We start from the raw sequence: 7700 nt of genomic DNA, 5'->3' as shown, positions 1-7700 counted from the left end.
TCCATACATGACTACTGGAAAAACCATAGCTTTGACTAGATGAACCTTTGTCAGCAACATGATGTCTCTAAGGGGTTCCTGCTGCTGCTGCTGCTGCTGCTGCTGCTAAGTAGCTTCAGTCGTGTCCAACTCTATGTGACCCCACAGACGGCAGCCCACCAGGCTCCGCCACCCCTGGGATTCTCCAGGCAAGAACACTGGAGTGGGTTGCCATTTCCTTCTCCAATGCATGAAAGTGAAAAGTGAAAGTGAAGTCGCTCAGTCGTGTCCGACTCTTCGCGATCCCATGGACTGCAACCTACCAGGCTCCTCCTTCCATGGGATTTTCCAGGTAAGAGTACTGGAGTGCGGTGCCATTGCCTTCTCCGATCTAAGGGGTTAGCCCTTCCCATATCATCATCCATCATGGGATAAAATTTCCAACCACTTATAATCTTTTCCCTTCAGTATTTTCACCCTGCCCTGCTTTTAAAAGAAAGACCATTTAGAGAATCCATGTTCAGGTTACACATACTCTCATCACCCTCATCCAAATAGAGGGAAAAAAAACCTCTCTGTATTTGGTCATTTCATTTTGCAAAGGGACAGAGAAAATTTCCAAAATGTTTGTCAGCTCTCCTTATCTGCCCGGAAGCAGTTATATTATAATTAAATAAGTTGAACTATGGGTAAGTCTACAAAGTTACAAGTTTTCTTTGAAACTCATTAAATGTTTCAAAAATTTTTTGAAAACATTTCAAAATAAAGCAAGATTGTTTTTTGTTAACACAGACGTAAAAATGAAACCTGTAGAATTACAAGAACCACTTTACAGACTGTTGTTTCATTTTGAAATAAGGTCATCCGAGAATGGAGAGTAGATCTCCTGTTTATGGATGAAACTAATTTGTGAATGGGCAAAACTGAAAACACATAAAGGTCCAAGCCCAAGTATTGGGGGTAAGGGATTAAAATTGTGTTCCTAACTATATCTTTATACATTATAAAATGTTTATTTCACCTCCCTGGCTTCCCGCTTTACCTTCCCACTTCACGTTGGACTGTCTCCAGCACATGTACATGATAGACATCCATCCTGTCATGACAGATATGTCAATGGCACTGGATATATTTTTTAAGGTCAGTGTAAGGATGAAGGACAGAGGTGGGTGTCAAAGCTGATGATAGAATCAGAGTAATGCCAAAGAATGCTCAAACAACTGCACAATTGCACTCATCTCACACGCTAGTAAAGTAATGCTCAAAATTCTCCAAGCCAGGCTTCAGCAATACGTGAACCGTGAACTTCCTGATGTTCAAGCTGGTTTTCGAAAAGGCAGAGGAACCAGAGATCAAATTGCTAACATCCGCTGGATCATCAAAAAAGCAAGAGAGTTCCAGAAAAACATCTATTTCTGCTGTATTGACTATGCCAAAGCCTTTGACTGTGTGGATCACAATAAACTGCGGAAAATTCTGAAAGAGATGGGAGTACAGACCACCTGACCTGCCTCTTGAGAAACCAACATGCAGGTCAGGAAGCAACAGTTAGACCTGGACATGGAACAACAGACTGGTTCCAAATAGGAAAAGGAGTACATCAAGGCTGTATATTGTCATCCTGCTCATTTAACTTATATGCAGAGTACTTCATGAGAAACGCTGGGCTGGAGGAAGCACAAGCTGGAATCAAGATTGCTGGGAGAAATATCAATAACCTCAGATATGCAGATTACACCACCTTTATGGCAGAAAGTGAAGAGGAACTAAAAGCCTCTTGATGAAAGTGAAAGAGGAGAGTGAAAAAGTTGGCTTAAAGCTCAACATTCAGAAAACGAAGATCACGGCATCCGGTCCCATCACTTCATGGGAAATAGATGGGGAAATAGTGGAAACAGTGGCAGACTTTATTTTGGGGGGCTCCAAAATCACTGCAGATGGTGATTGCAGACATGAAATTAAAAGATGCTACTCCTTGGAAGGAAAGTTATGACCAATCTAGATAGTATATTCAAAAGCAGAGACATTACTTTGCCAACAAAGGTCCATCTAGTCAAGGCTATGGTTTTTCCAGTGGTCATGTATGGATGTGAGTTGACTGTGAAGAAAGCTGAGCACCAAAGAATTGATGCTTTTGAACTGTAGTGTTGGAGAAGACTCGAGAGTCCCTTGGACTGCAAGGAGATCCAACCAGTCCATTCTAAAGGAGATCAGTCCTGGGTGTTCTTTGGAAGGAATGATGCTAAAGCTGAAACTCCAGTACTTTGGCCACCTCATGTGAAGAGTTGACTCATTGGAAAAGACTGTGATGCTGGGAGGGATTGGGGGCAGGAGGAGAAGGGGACGACAGAGGATGAGATGGCTGGATGGCGTCACTGACTCGATGGACGTGAGTCTGAGTGAACTCCGGGAGCTGGTGATGGACAGGGAGGCCTGGTGTGCTGCGATTCATGGGGTCGCAAAGAGTCAGACACGACTGAGCAACTGAACTGAACTGAATGTTCTGGGAATTCAGCCTTGGGAAAGATAGTGGCTTTCTTGTGGTTGGATAAAAGGAATAGATTGCAGTCTAATCTAAGAGATATGAAAGGAGGGAGTCAGATTTCAGTTACTAGTGGCTTCAGAATTTGCTTTGATAGAAAGCAGCTCAAATGGTGATCTGTAGTAAAGGAAGGCCTTCTGGGGATCCATCTTTGAGCTGAATTTGTCTAACAATTTACATAAAGTTGAGAAAATGTTGATCACCTTTCAAAAAATGGGAGTAGCTGATGGTTTAAGGGGAGACTTCCGTTTTTCCATTTTTCACTGCATTCCGCTGTACTGTACTGTCGATTGAAGAAAAATGCATGACCTGAAAGTGCAAATTACGTGTTATTTAGGGACCTCCTGGCAGGCTCCAGTTCATAGGGTCACAAAGAGTTGGACGTTGACTGAGCATGCATTGAGGACTATAGCTGGAGGAAAGCCACTCAGTTCTGAGGGACTGCTCCAAAGAGGTCAGGGAGGAGCCAGGATATACAGGAGGTTTTGCTGGGGAAAAAAAATGTAGTTGAACATCAAAAGATTACTGCTAAAGCAGACATTTCCAATTAATGATTTTAGTGTTTTTCTTTTTATGAGACTATGCAAGAGTCTGGGGTCATTGAAATCATTCCTTGATTATGCATCTTAACTATCTAGGGCCAGTATCCTGTTTTTCTCCATCCTAAGTCCCCTCAGGGACACCACTGGGGCTGAGGAAGAGAGACAGCTATAGAGGCTGACTGTAGGCAACATTAGTTGTTTACTGGAATGGCAGGCAACATTTTTTTGTCTGCATTGCTCTAGTAAGAAGTAAAGGAGAGAAACTGGACTCAGCTTCAAGCAAGGGGTCAATGAAACATCCCTAGGTGTGTGGCAACTTCTCTTCTAGCTAGGTTGAGCTAAGGAAATCTATTAAAATCACATAAAACTTGTGTTGTCTGAAGCCTTGGCACTCTGTTAGGATACTGGAGCCACACCAAGGTGATGAGTGGTGAGTCAGGCTGTAGATATTGTCCTGAAAGATGAGAAAACAAGGGGATCTTTAGTAAACGTTATCATGAAAATACCATCGCCGATTTGATATTTTCAGGTGGAGGGGCCAGGTGGATCAGCCCAGACATTACCAGGTAGACTTGCTCTTGACACAAGAGTCTGTTGATGGTACCAGGAGAAAACATATGCTAGCAGCTGAAATCATTGTGAAACATCTCAAAAAATACTGTCAATGGAAGCAACCTAAAGGTCCATCAACAGAGGAATGGATAAAGAAGGTGTGGTACATATATACAGTGAATATTACTCAGCCATCAAAAGAATGAAATAATGCTGTTTGCAGCAACATGGATGAACCCAGAGATTATCATACTAAATGAAGTAAGCCAGAGAAAGACTACAGTCATATGATATCACTTATATGTGGAATCTTAAAAAATTATACAAATGAACTTATTTACAAAATAGATATAGACTCACAAGAAAAAAAAACAACAAAATTTTTACCAAAGGGGAAAGGAGGGTGGATGTGGGGAGGGATAATTTAGGAGGTTGAGATTAACATATATACACTCCAGCTGTCTAAATTCAAACTCATTCTCTTAAACATGATGTTTTACCTTCTAAGGCCTGTGTGTTTAGTTTTAAAACTGTAAAGGTGCTTTAAAAGTTTGTAACAATACACATGCCCCTCACTTTGGAATAAACATTTATGGTGACATCATTTGTTACCTATCCAGCATCCACTCATTCCTTATCCTAAATATAGATAACCAACGAGGACCTACTGTATAGCACAGGGAAATATATTCAATATATTGTAATAATCTATAAAGCAAAAAAATATGAATAAGAATACACACACACACACACACACACACACACACACACACGAGGGCTTTCCTGGTGGCTCAGTGGTGAAAGAATCTGCCTCCTAATGCAGGATACCGGGATTCAATCCCCGGGTCAGGAAGAGGCTCTGGAGAAAGAAATGGCAACCCAGGCAATATTCTTGCCTGGAGAATCCTATGGACAGAAGAGCCTGGTGGGCTACAGTCCATGGGATTGCAAAGAGTCGGACACGACTGAGCGACTAAACCTCCATATAAGTAGTATAACTGAATCCCTTTGCTGTACACCTGAAACTAACACAATGTTGTAAACCAACTACATTTCAAGTTAAAAAAGAAAGAAAAAAAGAACTACTGTCATTCCTAACACAAGAACAATTATTGATCAAATTCAATACCACACAAAAAAATGTCAACCCCTGGTCAATGACTTAGTGATTTTGAGCACTTATTTTGTACCCTGCTTTAGTGTACATTGTTTCGTTTAGTCCTCACAATGATCCTATGAAATCTGTAGCATACCATCCTATCAGCAGCAGCAGCAGCAGGAAAGTGAACTTTAGGAAATTAACTTGCTTGTGGTCACAAGGTTCCTGGAATTCAAACTCCAGCCATCTAAATTCAAACTCATGCCCTTTTTTCAATTAATTATTTTAATTGGAGGCTAATTACTTTGCAATATTGTAGTGGTTTTTGCCTTACATTGACATGAATCAGCCATGGGTGTACATGTGTTCCCTATCCTGAACCCCTCCCCCACCTCCCACCCCATCCCATCCCTCAGGGTCATCCTAGTGCTCCAGCCCTGAGCACCTTCATGCATCAATCCTGGACTGGCGATCCATTTCACATACGATAATATACATGTTTCAATGCTATTCTCTCAAATCATCCCACCCTTGCCTTCCCCCACAGAGTCCAAAAGTCTGTTCTTTACATCTGTGTCTCTTTGCTGTCTCACATATAGGGTCATTGTTACCATCTTTCTAATCTGCTAAGTCGCTTCAGTCGTGTCGGACTCTGTGTGACCCCATAGACGGCAGCCCGCACCAGGCTCCCCCATCCCTGAGATTCTCCAGGCAAGAACACTGGAGTGGGTTGCCATTTCCTTCTCCAATGCATGAAAGTAAAAAGTGAAAGTGAACTCGCTCAGTCGAGTCCGACTCTTCGAGACCCCATGGACTGCAGCCTACCAGTCTCCTCTGTCCATGGGATTTTCCAGGCAAGAGTACTGGAGTGGGGTGCCATCGCCTTCTCCAATCTTTCTAATATATATGCGTTAATATACTGTATTAGCGTTTTTCTTTCTGACTTACTTCACTCTATAATAAGCTCCAGTTTCATCCACCTCATTAGAACTGATTCGAATGCATTATTTTTAATAGCTGAAACTCATGCTCTTAAACACGATGTTTTACCTTCTGAGGCCTGTGTGTCTAGTTTTAAAACTGTAAAGGTGCTTTAAAAGTTTGTAACAATACACATGCCCCTCACTTTGGAATAAGCATTTATGGTGACATCATTGGTTACCTATCCAGCATCCACCCACCCCTTATCCTGCTTCTTGAAGAAACCCGATTTTGTTGCAGTATCTGCCTCTTTTTGTTAGGCCTGTGTAATTTGGGTGAAGGTGGCTCAACTTGATGGGTGAAGAAGTTCAGGCCCGTTGTGCTAATTCCTTTGCTGTTGCTGGGAATTCAAAAATCCCTGGCTTAAAACAATCAATCGACCTCATATTTCCCCTGAAAACTTATTGCTCCAGAGATGGGCTTAATGACCAAATTGGCCCAGAAGTTGTTAAGTAGAGAACATTTATAATTAGGTTTGACTATTCTCTCTCTCCCCCACCCAACCTCTGTCTCCCTCCCTGTCTCTCTCTCTCTCTCTCTCTCTCTCTCTCACACACACACACACACACACACACACAGAGCTCTCAAAATGAGATAGCTCTCAAAATGAGATAGCTCTCTTGCATCATCCATCCCAAGAAAGAACTGAAAAATCAAACCGATACCAACCCATCCAAGAAAGCTTTGCAGCAGTTGCTGTTGTTGTTCAAGTTGCTCGGTCATGTCTGACTCCACATAAAGAAAACTTCAACCTGGGACAAGACAAAAGTCCCATGCCCTTCTCTTCTCCTTGTTGTTATCAGTCATTCAGTCTTTGTGACTCCATGGACTATAGCTTGCCAAGCTCCTCTGTCCATAGGATTCTCCAGGAAAGAATACTTAAGTGGGTTGCCATTCCCTTCTTGATCCCACCCAGGGATCAAACCCAGGTCTCCTGCATAGCAGGCAGATTCTTTACCATCTATCTGAGCCACCATGGAAGTTCTCCAATTCTGCTTTGGCTCAGGTCGTTACCTAATTTTGTTGTGTTCCCTGATGTACAGCAGCTGTATAAAGCCTTTATCCTCTATTTGAGTCATCTTTTTCACTATCCAGGTGTCCCAGCAAAATGTATTAAAGATCCATTCAGCAATATTCCCAAGAAGGGGCAGATGGGAGCAGTCCACCCAGTTGCTGAAGTGAGGAGAGAATTTTATCATTTTATCACTGACATTGTTTATAATCAATGATGCCTGATGATGCTGAAAATCATGCTGATTTAATCAGTCATTGTTTTAAATTCTCTGTAACAACAAATTCCTTATTGCCTGTACCTAAACTGAGCCATTCTCACTGCCCCCTGTCCCCACTCACTACCCCAAAGTTCATGTTTTTTCCTACTGTTTCAAGAAACCACTTTCATCAATTTTCATTTTTGAATTTTCTCTTCTATTTCATTTGTCCACCTATTCAAATGCTAGTTCCACTCTCAAGGTTTTATAATATGTTTTATTATTTGATCATTCAGTTCCCCTATCATTGTTCCTTTTTCTTTCAGATTTTTCTGGCCATTTCTTTCCATGTGAATTTCAGGATCAACCTATTTAGTTCCATTCCTCAACTTCTTTATTTACAGTTCTTTTTCCTCAAGGTTTTCTGTTTAGCTGATAATGGAGTGTTAGTCACTCAGTTGTGTGTTTAACTATCATTAAATATAGTTAACTATATTTTAATCACACCTGAAATAGAACAGCTGAAGCTTATAGTTTTTTATTGGACATTGCCAAGTCATCTGCCAAGGTTGGGGGAAATTCCTCACTCTATTATGACTTTAAATTTTTAAATTTTAGTTGTTCTTTGACTAGGTGATAAACTCAGTTGGTACAAAATTCAAATGGAACAAGAGGGTTTATAGTGAAAGTCTTCCCACTGTTGTCTCCTAGATACCATGCTTTCCTCTCCTGAGACAGCCTATGTTGTCAGATTTTTTCAGATAGTCTATGCCTATGCAAACAAATAATTGGAT

This window comes from Ovis aries, chromosome X (assembly GCF_016772045.2).
Source record: "Ovis aries strain OAR_USU_Benz2616 breed Rambouillet chromosome X, ARS-UI_Ramb_v3.0, whole genome shotgun sequence".
NCBI lineage: Eukaryota > Metazoa > Chordata > Mammalia > Artiodactyla > Bovidae > Ovis > Ovis aries.
This window is presented reverse-complemented; position numbering follows the sequence as displayed.